General features: G+C 36.5%; 1 protein-coding gene across 2 annotated transcripts in view; it reads right to left on the bottom strand.

Annotated features, from left to right (window-relative positions):
- CLINT1 (clathrin interactor 1) overlaps nt 1-15,860 on the bottom strand; it is a 67,777-nt gene that overhangs the window by 37,629 nt on the left and 14,288 nt on the right. The gene's annotated exons all lie outside the window — the stretch shown is intronic.

Here is a 15,860-nt window from a genome sequence, read left to right on the forward strand (position 1 = left end):
AACAAAATTATACATTATTTCCTGTTAACAAATCTTCTAAGATCTGTTCTAAAAAGCCAAAACTCTGAACAGAAAAATCTATCAAGACTCTACCGTAATTTAGAAAGGAGACCGGTTACACAGTAGGAAATGTAATGCAAAAAAATTTTATCTAAGAACTTTTATCAGTAACTGACACCGATTTATAACGTACTTTCTCTTCCAATCTCTAAAAACAGCCATTACAGATTATCAGTATTCTAAATGATATCTTTATCTAAAGATTTCAAGCTTAAAAATCAGCATTCCAAATCTACACAATTTCACAATGTGCATTAAAAAAATACTTGGGCCCTTGCTTATGTAACAGTTTACCGAACATTCCATGAAAATTTCCAGTATTGATTCAGTATCAGTTTGCACAAGCCAAAATTAACCAGACCCACATCTAAAATTTCTGAGATTCCTAACTGACTTGTTCATCATTTAAGTATATATAGTAGTCCTAACATGTAACTAGCAGAAATAATAAATCTTATGAATTCCCCCCCCAAAAAAAACCCCAGAAAAATCATTATTTTATGGTGTATGTAGAATTCAAGGTAAGGGTACATAAGATGAATAATCATTAAAGAAATCAATACTCCAAATTTAATTTCAAACGGCAAACTTTGTACCAGACTAGAATGTATACATAAATTGATTACTGGAAAGATAATTTACAGAAGCAGTAACTAAAATACCTCATTTTATATGAAAGATCATTAAATATTTATAGTCCAACATAAGGTCTTTTGGGAAACACTAGAAACCACATATAATTATTTCAATTTTCAAAAAACACAGGAATTGATCCAAAACAAAAAAATACTTAAATTGGGATGGTAGTTGGATTTCTGCCCCTCAAAATCTGTCATTTAATTCTTTTTTCCAAAAGGTACCGACCCCTTTATCACTATTAAGTGTGACTTAAACTGGCACCTTTTCAAGAAAATAGTTTAGTAATTTATGTAACAGATGTGCAAAGGAAAACTACATGGATGAGATAAGCCAAGAAAAACATCCTGATGTCCACAACTAAATTATGACCTGTGGGAGAAAGAAACTATAAAACTATTTCCCTTTCCTTACAACTTCAGTGGTTAGCAATAGCAAATTACATAATCCATTTTATAGCAGCCCTTATTCAGACATTAAAATGAGCCTTGACTCCAGGAACTGTTCCAAAACACAAGGCCACACTAGAGGAAAACAGTGCACATCTAATGTATTTTCATGATCTGATTCATCTTTTATGGTTATTTGTAGAAAAGCAAAGTAATATGTATATTAATTGATCAATAATTTATTAGAAATGAATAGGGCCCATATCTTGTCTCTGATCCCTGGACAAATCAACCACTGATGTGTCCCAGTTTCCTCATCTGAAAGGTAGTTCCTACGTATTAGAGAGATTAAATGAAATGACATGTAAAGCATTTAGCACACATGGTTACTTTTCTGCCAGTATTTATCATTTTTAGTTTGAAGATATTCTTTATATGGCCCCTTAGAGTACACTGGCATGAATACTTATTACTTACCCATCTCATTCACTGCTGTGGGACTTTACAGTCATGGTAAATGGCAGCCTATCTGACCCCGGTGTGCACACTGAAATGAAGATTTCGAGCACATAACTATACAACAAGGCAGGATGGCTATTATTTAAAAATGGCCAAAGATCTGGAAATGAGTTTCACTAAGAGACAGTACAAGTATCAATACAAGCCCTAGCACAGAACTGCCATTTTACGCTTAACAGAGTTTGTATTTTGAAGTTCACTCTCTTTAATCTTGGTACACCACCAACCATGAGCTAGGGTTTTATTTTTACATTAAGCAGCAATTTCTCCTGTAGTGGTAATCTGACATCATCTGATAATGTCTCTAACATTTTTTTGGATTCACTAAACTAACTCATAAATATCAGCTACTGAAGCCACACATCCCAAAGCAGATTACACGAAAAACAAAGACTTTTAAGCTATTATAAGAAGAAACATATTTAGCATGAAGTTTATATCTACAATTTGGGGATATTGAAAAAGTTGCAGAATTCTGAGCTTCAAAGAACCAAAAATAAGGCCCATGTAACTCACTCCATGAGGTGTCTAGCTGAACAAAGGATATTAGAAAAGCCATGACACCCAGTTTCTCCATCCTGTTTCCTCTGTAACAGCAAAATCATTATACTAGGAAATGTCTGGATATTCACGGGTCTTGATGGTTTATATGGAAGCCCTTCTAATGTCTCTCTAGCATAAGCACTGCTAACATGACCTGGGCAGCAGACGATAGGCTTAGAAAAAAGCTGTCCCAACATAGGCTAGTCCCACAATGCTAAGGAGTTATTATTTTCCAGAGACGCACTCTGGCAGCAGTAAGATTTGGGGAGGCTGGGAAAAGGGAAGACCTTTTGAGTGGTTCAGGGAAGCAGAATGAAAAACTGCTCCCAAGATGTTGCAGAAATGGTGCTTGAAACAATGTAGCAACAGAACAGGCAGAGGCAGCCACCACTAGGAATTTCTTCCTTTCATGGCCATAGGAAAAAAGCTCTCACAACACAAAACTCTATGTATATTAACCACTACCAACTATATAAAAACACATGTGCATGTGGACAAAGCCTAAAGGAAAAAAGTCCATAAGAAGTGTTGGGGTGAAAAAAAAAAAAAGAAGTGTTGGAGTGGAGGCACATTTGTTTAAAATTTCACTTACACAATGAAAAAACATGATCTTTTTTTTTTTTTTTTTTTTTTTCTTTTTGCGGTATGCGGGCCTCTCACTGTTGTGGCCTCCCCCGTTGCGGAGCACAGGCTCCGGACGCGCAGGCCCAGCGGCCATGGCTCACGGGCCCAGCCGCTCCGCGGCATATGGGATCCTCCCAGACCGGGGCACGAACCCGTATCCCCTGCATCGGCAGGCGGACTCTCAACCACTGCGCCACCAGGGAGGCCCATGATCTTTTTTTAAAGAAAAGAAAAACAGTACTTGTATATAAAACTTCTTTTCACTTGCTAGGTAAGCGTCCATTGGCTGGAGGAGGATCAGCTTGCACTCCCCTGCCTCAGCAGCCTGTGTGTTCTATCAATGCTCTGTCTGCACAGATAAAAAGCTTTCTAAGAAGACAGCTATGGATGGAGGGCCAGAACGTAAAGGTATCAGGTTGCTCTCTGCCCCTTGGCTCCTGCAGAACACTGCTGCTTCAACAGGAGACATACCCAAGGAATGAATGCCAGTCCCGACCCAAATCCATTTTCTTATTTCCAGCTGACTTTTTCCTTTTTATCACGTATCTCTGTAACTGTTAAGATTTTCATTTTTTATTTTCTTCTGAAACAGTACTCTAGTGTTTTGTGAAAAATGCTCTGGGAGACATTAATAGGTGTTGTGTGAGAAATGTGTTACATGGTAAGGTTTAGGAAATGTTACGTAAAACAAAGGCAACTTTATTACTGCAACACTTGTTGGAGGCTTTACTATTCTCAAGTGCGTTATGAGTCTCCAACAGGGACTATATTAAACATTGCTAAAACTTTGGGGACAAGACACCTTTTCCCTTGTGACATTTTGAAAGTGTCCCAAGAAACCCACTTTGATGTATTTTTTTAAAAAGGCCCTTTTTTCCAAACTTCCAAAAATATTGTCAGTTGATACCTTTTACCTTACCATTATTTTTAGTATCTGTTATTTCTCATTTTTAACCTAATGAAAGCCTTTTATGTTTTTAAACTCTTATCTGTTGACTGGCTTTCAGCCTTTTACCTTGCTTTACTTCTTATTTATTTTTATCACACTTAAAAAAAACCTCTTGATTGAACTTTATTGTTGATCTAAGTTATACATATACTTTTTCTTTTTTTAAATTTGGCTGTGCCATGCAACTTGCAGGATCTTAGTTACCCGATCAGGGATCGAACCCAGGCCCTGGCAATGAAAGCACTGAGTCCTAATCACTGCACCGCCAAGGAATTCCCTCAATATTATTTTAAGACTCATCTGTTTTACTCTTTTTGTAAAGTCCTTTCTGCATTGGGTTTTAAAAAACTTTAAAACTTTATTCTAACCCCTTCAAAGTTCTCACTTTATTTCAGCTTCAAGTTTTAATTTCTTAATCCTCATTTAATAACCATTATGTTAAACATCTTTATCTCCTATATATTTTACTTATTTTATGATATTTTATAATGCACAGCTGAACAAGAACCACAGCAAAGAGCTCAGGAAAAGAGATGGATGGCCTCTCCCCATGGCTCCTTACTCTCACACTGGTAGCTGCTTTTCTAGGCTCCCTCATGCAGAGCTAACATTTTTCAAAAGGATCAATTATATACATATATGAGATACCCCAAAAGAAAGTCCCAAGAACGGGAAAAAAATGATTATTCTTACAAATTAGAGCTGCTTTTTTTTTTTTTTTTTGCGGTACGTGGGCCTCTCACTGTTGTGGCCTCTCCCGTTGCGGAGCACAGGCTCCAGACGCGCAGGCTCAGCGGCCAGGGCTCACGGGCCCAGCCACTCCGCGGCATGTGGGATCTTCCCGGACCGGGGCACGAACCCATGTCCCCTACATCGGCAGGCGGACTCTCAACCACTGCGCCGCCAGGGAAACCCTAGAGCTGCTTTTTAACAATAAAATGTTCGTTCCTATGTATTTGAGAGGTACAACATGAAGGTAGCTTCACTGTTTTTCATCCTGATATATGATCTCAGGGCACATCATAAAGCTGGACAGGCTGGGTGCAGTTGTTGGGATGTCTGGAGTCATCTTCAGGAGTCTTTTCCCTCAATGCCTACTTCCCATTAATTTCCAAAACCTGTTCAATCTGCATTAAAAATACAGGCACTACCTCTAGCCTAGACTCCTACAAAAGCATTTAACAATCTCTTCATTTCAGGTGTATTCTCCTTTTATTCATCCTCCAAAGCACAATCAGATTCATCTTCCTAATATTTAGTGTTGGTCATGTTAGTCTACCACAAACTCATTACCACCTTCCCCTTAAGACATCTTCCTCCTCCTGTACAGTGAACAAACAGTACCATCCTGGGTTATGGCTTGAACATCACTATTGATTACTTCCTCTCCCATCTGCTAGCTAGCATCCAATCCATTCCCAGGTCTTTTCAACCCCATTTTCTAAGTATCTCTCAAATATGTCCATCCACTTCTAGCTACACACACTGCCACTACCTTGGTCCAGGTTGACCACCATTTCTCACAGGGATTCCTGCCAACAACCTTGTAACCAGTCTCTCTGCTTCCCCTGTATCTTCCAACAGGCTTGAAACAAAGTGAACTCTTGCTGAAATACAAATCCTATCTATCTCAGCTCCCATTTTAAATCCAGCAAAGTCCTCCTTATTACCTTCGAGATGAAGTCTACATTCCTTCATATGAGATACCAATTTATTTCTTCAGTCCCATCACTGTTATTTTCTCCAGGTCTCTGAACACGCTATTCCCTCTGTTTCTAAATCCTCTGCCCAAACATCCCATCCCCCCCCACCTAATCCCACCTTATCATCAGATTTTAGCTTAAATGCTACTTCTTCCAAGAAATCTTCCTTCAACTCTGGGGATCTGCCTATGTGCTCTACACAGCAAAGCACATTATGTGCTTTCTATTACCTTGAACTAAAACTAAAACCAGTGCACTATATAACGGACGTGTTTGTTTACTTGCCTGTCTCCCCTTCTAGACTGAAAACATCCAGAGGACACAAATTGTCTAACTCACTTAAAATCCCCAGTACCAGGAACAGGCTTGGTGACAGCAGATGTTTAATAAGTATTTACTGACTAATTAAACAAAAGGATTAAAATCCTTAAATAGCTTCTTTCCTCTGACTAAAAAAGTCCTCATTGATCATGCAGGTGATCAGGACCTACATAATCTGGACTCAACCTATCTGTCTAGCCTTTTCTCCCACTACTTCTGTTTCATTTACTTTACAGGATAATCATACTGTATTACTAGTTGGAATTTAAACATGCCCTTTACTTTCTTACCTGAGTAACTGTTCACTCCTGGAATCCCCACCTCTTCTTTCCGTTAAAATCAAGCCTAGTTTTAAACGAAGATGCAAAAATGAAGCCTTCCTGACTCTTTCCAGCCCATAGTCTCCCTTTCCTATGAAGAAATAAACATTAATTTATAACTCTTATGAATTATATTCTGCCCATACAATGGCTATGTATGAATTTATCTTAATTCCCTTAATACAATGTAAGTTTTTAAAATGCAAGTAGAGTTGATTATTTGAGGACTCTGTATTTGTTAGTTTATATTTGCTCACTGAAATGTATTTTTAACACCAAAATCAATATTCACAGTGCTTTTGTGGTCATTTGTGAAGAGTGCAGCAAAATATTTGAGTCATCTGTCCTGCATTCTCAGATGAGGTCAAAAAGGTGATGCTCTGTCTTCTTGTTTCAGTTCTTGTACTGTAAACAAATGTCCGTTCTCTGGTCTAATCAGTGTTGCTTTTTCACATCTTTATGATTTTTCTTGATTTCATTGTTTAATATGGCCCCCAAGCTGACTGCTGAAGTACTGTCTAGTGTTTCTAAAAGTAAGAAGGTTATGATGTGCCTTACAGAGAATATACCTATGTTAGATAAGACATGAATTATAGTGTACTTGGCCCTGAGTTCAATGTTAATGAATCAACAATATACGTATTAAAGAAGGTGTCTTTAAACAGAAACACACATAAAAGGTTACTAATTGGTTGATGAAAATGTGACCAGAGGCCTACAGGAAACTAACCCTGTATTTCCCCTATGAACAAAGGTTCAGTGTTTGCAGTGACTTTTTAAAACATAACTACCTCAAATAATCAGAATTGACTGTACTTATATGTTATGCATTTTTGTTTCCCTCTCAGTGCCTAACAATGAATGCCTCACATAAAATGGGTATTTAATAACTGACCAGTGAATACATAAATGAAATCTATGATCTCCTGGTAACAGAGGGGGGGGATGGAAGATAAGGAAGCTGAGATTAAGATATGAATAGAGAGGACTAAAATAAACACCCACTGACCAACAAATACACAAAAGAGAATGACATAAGAAATACTACCCTCACAAAATTTCTTTTTTAAAAAGCTGACATAGAATGTTTCAATCTCAGGCTTTTTGGAATCACAGCAAGAAAGACTTGTTAATTTACTATATCCCTTAAAATTAGCTTACTGACCCCTAGCAAAGACTTAAAAAGTTAAGATACCTTGGCATAGGACTTATGTGTCCCACAGAAACATGTAAAGAGCTAAATATGAAATTTAAGGCTAAAAAAAAACCCAAAAAAAACTTCAAAGACTTTAAACTCATGCTCAGTATCAACTATGAATTTGAGAGCATCATAAATTTCACTTCTCTAGATGCTGGAATTCTAATATACAAGCAGCCCTCCCTTTGCATGGCACCTTGTTAACTGAAACTCATACGTATTGGACCAGGCCCTCACTTGGCACAATCTATTACCACAGAAGAACTAAGCAAAGCAAAGACTGCATAGCAGTAATTCTTGTGTGCTCCTTCCAAAGTAACACAAATGGCAGAGGTAAATAAGCACATTTTATCGCCTGCTTCACATTCTATTCCATAAGATGGCCATATATATTTGCTTATTGGTTCTTAAACACTTCTGTAACTCTACAGGCCAGGCAATGTCTAAGCCCTTTAAAAACAATTCATCTAATTCTCCTAACAACTTTATGAGACAGTATTATTATCCCCATTTTTTTATTTTATTTTTTTTTATTTTATTTTTTTTTGCGGTATGCGGGCCTCTCACTGTTGTGGCCTCTCCCGTTGCGGAGCACAGGCTCCGGATGCGCAGGCCCAGCGGCCGTGGCTCACGGGCCCAGCCGCTCCGCGGCATATGGGATCCTCCCAGACCGGGGCACGAACCCGTATCCCCTGCATCGGCAGGCGGACTCTCAACCACTGCGCCACCAGGGAGGCCCTATTATCCCCATTTTACAGATGAGGAAACTGAGGTACAAAGAGGTTATCTCACTCTAGGCCACACAACCATTAGTGACCTCAGTATTTGAACCTAGATGATCTGACTCCAGAGATAAAGGTCCAGAGCTTACACTCCTAACTGCTATGCTATAATCATGACTTTAACCAGTGCCCCGCTTCTACGCTTGTCCCCACCCTCAATCTATTATTCAACTCAGTACCAAGAGTAAGGTACATAAGTGAGATCATTTCACTCCTTTGCTTATCAAAATTCCTCACTGGCTTTATACACTTAAAATAAATCCAAACTCCATGCAGTGGTCTACAAGTCCCTGAGCCTACCACTTCTCTTCCACATGCTCTTGCCATATTGTTCTCTTTCTCACCAGCTCTTTCCCCACTCTGTGTCTTTGCTCACTCCATAATGCCCTCTCTCTGGAACACTTCTCCTTTACTCTGTGTGCTCTAAATTCTTTAAGTCTTAATGTAGATACCATATTCTCAGGTCTCCTCTCACCACCCTAATTAAAACAGCCCCATTCATCATTCTCTACTTCAGCCCCTTTTCTTCATAACACTCAAAAAATACGTAATTATTTTGCTTACTTGTTCTTTTTATCTCTCCCCACCAAAACTTGCTTACAACTATACTTCAAGTATCTGAAAGAGTTCCAGATGCTCAGTAAATATTCATTAAATGAGTAAGCCCGATTATCCTGTGGCTTCCTGCAATCCTTAGTACAACACCTCATTCTCTTTGTTGTATGGGTATCTGGCATGAGAAGCATACCTATAATTTGAGTTTTCTCTATCAGAGATTATCTAAGCATTAAGAATACAACTCATTCAATAAAAGATGAACATCACCATTTATTCTAAAAAACTCATCTGAAAAATGTTATCAGTCTAAAGGGAATGTTAATTATGTAGTTATTATTTTCAAATTATTCCTTATAAATCTCAACATGACCAAAGGGATATTACCTATGTTAAACTCAAACACCAGTGTTGTATCTCCAGCAAATTTCTCAAGCTCTTCTAACTCTTAATGTTCAAATTACTTTTATTTAATTATTTAAAATTGTGTAATTTTGCTGTGTTTTAACATTTATGCATATATAGTTATTTTTTTAATTGTTCAGAAAATGAGACTCAACATATGGCCAGTTTTTTCCAATTTAAGTCATAAGTGTTTCATATTCCAAATGAGTTATCTATTTGGTTTGGGGGTAAAGTAGGCGTAAGTCTACATTTAAGCTATACATCCTAAGATTATCTACAGGAAATTAATCTTCAATACTTATTTCTACAAATGTCACAAACATAAGTATTTTACATTTGCTAGCTAAATAAAGCACCAACATCCAGCATTCTAATTAGAACAGTACTGCCATAATTAAGTGAGACTTAAATTACTCAGTAATCAGCTGCTAGTATAAACAATTCAAAAGCCAAACAGGAGATATAATAAAAAGTATGTGAAGTACAGGTAGATGGTTGTAACATGAAATACCATTAGGAAAAGTGTACTCTGTGACAGCATTTTATTGACATAATCAGATTATATACAATGTATATACTTGTATAGCAAGGGCTTTGATTTTTGTCTTTTCATACTTAATTGATTTACTGAAAACAAATTACATTGCTGGATGTGGGAATAGCAGGAGAGAATAGCAATGCAGCATCCTTCACAAATCTTATTCTCTTAAGGTTTAAAAATATGAAAACAAAATGTTAAACGTTAATTATCCAAAAGAAAAATACCACCACCACATTTCCAAAGAGGTCTTTATCCCATGTGCCACCTCTCTGTACTGTAGGTGTTCCTAAATGTAAGAAGCTCTAGCAACATCTTAATTATGACAAAAATCTCTCTAATCTACCATATAATCTCTTTTTAAAATCTGTCCCACTGCTAAAAAGAACCAAAGCCAGGGGTCCTTGCAGAAATGGCTGACTCCAGGGCTGAAGCAGTGAAAATACAGGACAAGCTTGAAACACCTTGTGCCAGAAAGGGCGAAAAAAAATAAAACGGCATGACGAAAGGATACAGGCCAGCTTCACAGGGCTCTCACTGGCTACATCAGTGACAATTTGAGTACTGAAATAAGTGGCAGACAGTAATAGATTACAATCCACTGAATAAAATGAAAATCCATGAGAGAGGGATGGAGGAAAGAAAAAAAATAACAGCTCTTGCTTAAAGTAAACTGATAACTCTGAAGAGAAGGGGAGGGATGAGCATCACTATTTTTAACCATTATAGTAAAGACTGGCTCAAGCAATCATCTGTAGATGCTAAATCCAGGGGGGAGTCTGATGAGGAGGGGGTCTCAGAGTACCTCCCCACAGATTGCTTATTAGTTGCAATTAGATAAATAGTGACTATATGGTAGAGGAGTCAGACAACACCTTGAATGAGTGACCAAAATTAACATCACTATTGAGCAACATACAGAAATTGCTTTCCCCCTGAAAAGGACACAGCATCACTTAATGTAATTTTCCAGCTCAGAATACATAACCTGAGGAAGTACCAGCTAAACTTAAATTGAGGAATATTTTATAAAATAACTGGTCTATAACCTTCAAAAGTGCCAATGCCATTTTTGTTAGGAAGAAAGGTTAAGGAACTTTTCATTAAAGGAGAGTAAAGAGTCATGACAATTAAATACATGATCCCAGATAGAATCCTGTACTGGAGTGGGATAACTGGCAATATTGGAATATGGGCTACAGGGAGATAAAATTATTGTTTCAATGTTAAATCTTCTGAATCTGATAACTATATCATAGCCATATGGAGAATAAACCTTGTTCTCAGAAAATACACACTTAAGTCTTGAGGCAAAGGGGTCATGTAACCTACTTTCAAATGGATCAGATGAGAGAGAGAGAGAGAGAGAGAGAGAGAGCGCGTGTGCGCGCAGACAGAGAAATAGAGAGTAGAAGAGGAGGGAAATGACAAGTAATTATGGCAAAATCTTAAAAATTGGTGAATATGGATAAAGGGTATACAGGTATTCTCTTTGCTATTCTTAAAACTTTGATTTCAAAATAAAAAGTTAGTTAAAAATCTGCCTCACTGCACAACACTGTGAATGTGCTAAACACTACTGGATTCAATACTTTAAAATGGTTAATTTCGGGCCTCCCTGGTGGCGCAAGTGGTTGAGAGTCCGCCTGCCGATGCAGGGGATACGGGTTCGTGCCCCGGTCTGGGAGGATCCCATATGCCGCGGAGCGGCTGGGCCCGTGAGCCATGGCCGCTGAGCCTGCGCGTCCGGAGCCTGCGCGTCCGGAGCCTGTGCTCCGCGACGGGGGAGGCCACAGCAGTGAGAGGCCCGCATACCGCAAAAAAAAAAAAAAAAAAAAAAAGGTTAATTTCATGCTATGTGAATCTTAACGGCAATAAAAAACATTTTTTTTTCTAAAACTATCCCTCTAAGTAACACAAATAACTTGGAACTAAGTCAAACTTCATGAAAGGATTGATTGGTTTATTTCTTTTTCATTTCAAGCTGTCATTTTCTTGATTCTATAATTTGGAGAACATTTATTTCAGTGTCAAATTAGGCAGTAACTAGCTTTCTCAAGTGCAATCATTCCTCCATTAAAGCATCGAAGAGTTTTGATAGAGTGAACACTATACATTATGCTTTTAGATATAGAGTGCATCAGTTTTAATGTAAAGGAAGTTTATCACAGTTAAAATGCATTATGAAATTTAGGCTCACCTGACTTTTTATAATTAGTATCATTCTATTTTATAATTAAATTATAGTAAAAAAGAACAATTAGTAACATAGCATATGCAAATCATTCTTTTGGTACACCAACTACCACACACACACACCCCAAACCATTTTAACATGTCAAGCAATGTTAAGTACTTATATGAGTAAAAAATCCTGAAGGTTAAACATTTCACACAACTTATAAATAGGCCAATCACACCCTCAAGGACTCTCTTAGGATTATTCTAGTTACAAAGTTCCCATGAAAAACAGTAATCTATTACCATTTTTTTAAATGACAAAAGTTAATAAAAGCTAGCTAAATGTTATATTTAGATACAACAGTAATGTTCTATTTATGACTCTAAATAACTAGGACACCCATTCCCACTTGCTAGAAAAACTTTTAGTTAAATATTTAGCATAAAGTATTTATTTGAAAATTGTTCTGGAAATACCAGTCATTACAAATTCAACTGTATATCTTATGACACACATTAACAATTCAAGCACAAGTTCCTCAAATGCAACTTCTAATAAATTTTGAAAGCGTAAGCTCCTGAGGTCCATATTTTTTTTAAGTATGGGAATATTACTCCTATTCAACAACCAGAAACAGTCCTTCTCTACTTTAAGCAGCTTCAGACTTGCATTGTTTTGTGTGTAAGTTTAATTGTGAAACAATCTTTCCTATTGCTGACAGTTGCTTAAGGTCACTTGCTCAGGTTACTTAGTAAATCAATTTTTTTTTCCAAAAAAGAAAGGACAGTGTGATGTTTTTCTTATCAAGAGATGTCATATGTTAAACTGGTTTCAGAAGCAAATCAAATAACCCAGTGTATTAAAAAAAGAGCATAGCATAAGAATTGTTAGCATCATAAATCCCAATTCTAGTTTTTACAGGTATGATAAAAGAGTAGCTACTAAAATAATAGTAAAAATTTTTACTGTTAGAGGGGTTTAAAGTTTATTAACATTTTTTGCCAACTTTTAAATTCCTACTCTTTAGAACTAATCTAAGGAATGACAGTTTTTGTTCACCTATATCTTTTAATTTTAGGTTACACCTTTTAAAAGCTATCTCATAATAACCAAACAAAACAAAAGAACAAGAATTTACTGAGAACACAATGGTAAACCTTTTCACAATATATTAACTCATTTAATTCTCTCATCATTCCTGGAAGGTAGACCTTATGCCCATTTCATTCAGAAATGCACAAAAAGTCTCTTGACTTATGATGTCTTCCCTCAAATTACTCCTCCCACCCCTCATTTAAAAATAAAACTGAAACCCAAAGAAGTTTACTCAGCTTGGGCATACTCATAACAAATTATCTTTTAAAATATGTGGCACCCTATTTAAAATACCCTATTAAGGTAATTTTATTAACTATATTATGATACTCCTTCAGGAAAAAAATCTAAAAGAAAGTACTAAAATTACTTAAGCTTAAAAAAAAAGCATAAAACCCTTCTAAGAGAATGAGAAAATTATGAAACATCCTGCACTGGGACAATATGTGAAAACTGCAGTGGTTGAGAGTCCGCCTACCGATGCAGGGGACACGGGTTCGTGCCCCGGTCCGGGAAGATCCCATGTGCCGCGGGGCAGCTGGGCCTGTGAGCCATGGCTGCTGAGCCTGTGCGTCCAGAGCCTGTGCTCCACAACAGGAGAGGCCACAGCAGTGAGAGGCCCGTGTACCACAAAAACAAAAAACAAAAAACAAAAAAAAAGTGAAAACCACATCTTTGTAGACACAAATGCTTGACGTTGTACAGTTTGATCACATCACTTATAGATGTTTTCACTTCTATGTGATTAGGTTCAGATGCACTGCCAAATATCAAACACTAACTGAAAGTATATAACTAAGAAATCCTATCAATAGAATAATAAAATGAGAAATCCTGCACCTCAGCAGTGATAAGTTTGTAAAACTACCGGTAAGTGAACTCAAATAATTTAAAATTTTTAAATAAAATTTAAAACTTAAAAATATTAAGTAAGTCAGCAATAGTTTTTTCCCCCATTTTCATCCATGATGGATTAAACTTAGATTTACTCAAATGCATTTCCAAATCCCAAAAACTAGGCTCAATTTTTCTGACATGAAGGAAATTGTTTCCAGAACCTCACTACTAAAATTTTGAAGCCTAAATAATTTATTTCCCCTCAAACTCAAACAAACACAAACCACCAAACATCTACACTTTAAATTATTTAATCTGGACTATGAGATTGGGGTGGAAGGGGGACCTCTCTTTGCAACAGAACAGCTTCTTAGACAGTATTCAGTAATGTCATCCTCTGCTTGGAACCATTTGGGAGTAGGTTCTTATCAGTGAGCCCACATCGTTTGACCTGTGTTTAAGATTTTTCACTCCATGTTTGATTCCTTATTTGGCCTTATCCTCCTTTCAGCAAACACATATTTTGAAATACCAGGATCTATCTTTTTCATTAAGCCTTTGCTCTGTCTTAATTGTTCTTTCCATTCCCTGAATTTCTACAGTATATATACCTATACCCCAAATTCAGATATCATATCATCTTATATTATTCTGTCTTTTTCATGTGCTTGTCATGTGCATCCACTTCACAGATTCATAAGCTGCTACTGGAACTATAAGGTCTGTCAGTCAGTTTACAGTACTGTACAGTGCTTATTGTAGATATTTGATAAGTACTCACTGAAAGATCCTTATAAGATATGGCGAAGATTAGTAAGGATATCAGTAATATATTTTCAGTTATTATATACCATTTAAACATTTACAACCTATGCCAAAAACATACTCCTTGGATAGGTACATAATGAACTAGGGAAAATTATTCCCAAATTATTCAATCTGAGCATAAGAAAAATTGGGAAAAGTTGTACATAAATCAGAGAGTAATAAGACATAGCGCTACAGGCACAGCTAACTGACCACAATATAAAGATCAAAAAATTGTGTGAAACGTATTAAAGTTGTGGAAGCTGGCTACAGGGGACTAATTCTGAAACACATACTACAGCTCATGACTGTCATGACATTCTTTTTAGGATTAATTACAGTGAGCAAGTTCATTACAAGGAAAAAAAGACTTCGTTTTTCACCTACAACTGTTTGCTTCTCGATCACTGAGGGGCATCCTACTTACATTATTCAGAGTATTACAAGAGGCCAGAAAAATTTTCTTTTATGACTGGTACATATATGGAAAAAAGGAATAAATACTCATTGAATTTGGTTCAGAAGCTTATTATAAACTTTTTACAAGTAATTTTTAACTTGTTTAAGGCATACACTAGTAATTCACCTCTATTACAGTGAATAATGTCTTGTACAAGTTAGCAAAAACTGTTAAATATATGTTCTGAAAGCAGACACTAGATTTAAATCTAGACTCTATTTTCTAGATGTGTTACTTCGGGCAAGTTTCTGGACTTCTCTGTGGTCATTTTCCTCAACCACAAATTGAGAATAATAATAATGTTGTCACTATTGTTCTTGGCACATGACAAATGCTCAATAACGATTTGTTTTTTTTTAAGAAATATCTGTAATTAAAAGATTTCCTCAGTAATATAAAACAACTTACCAAATTTAACATACTCATTCAAAAAAATATTTATTGAACACCTACTGTATGTCACACACTGTACTTGGAGTAAGTAATATAGCAGTAAACAAAACGAAGTCCCCGCCCTCAAGGAGTTTATATCCCAGAGGCAGCGGACGGAACAGATTATAGGATTAAAATTTTTATATGCCTTCATGAGAAATGAGCCACACTTCAGAAACCCATTCAGTACCAAACTTATAACTATAAACCAAACATATCAAACTAAGGATATTATTTTTAACCATTATGGTTTAACTTCAAGTAAAAAGTGTTTATCATACAATCTTAAGTCACTTTTAAAAATTACAAGTGATGAATATGCACTGTTCTTTAATGATTTGCTAAAACTGCTAAAACTGCATAGAAACAAATAGCAAGAAAAACAAGAAATTGAATTTTAAATATATGTCTTCTTTCTACTATAAAAATAAAAGCTACCTAAGGGAATTCCCTGGCAGGCTAGTGATTAGGACTCCATGCTTTCACTGAGAGGGTCCCATTCAAG

This window comes from Mesoplodon densirostris, chromosome 3, assembly GCF_025265405.1.
Source record: "Mesoplodon densirostris isolate mMesDen1 chromosome 3, mMesDen1 primary haplotype, whole genome shotgun sequence".
Taxonomy (NCBI): Eukaryota; Metazoa; Chordata; class Mammalia; order Artiodactyla; family Ziphiidae; genus Mesoplodon; species Mesoplodon densirostris.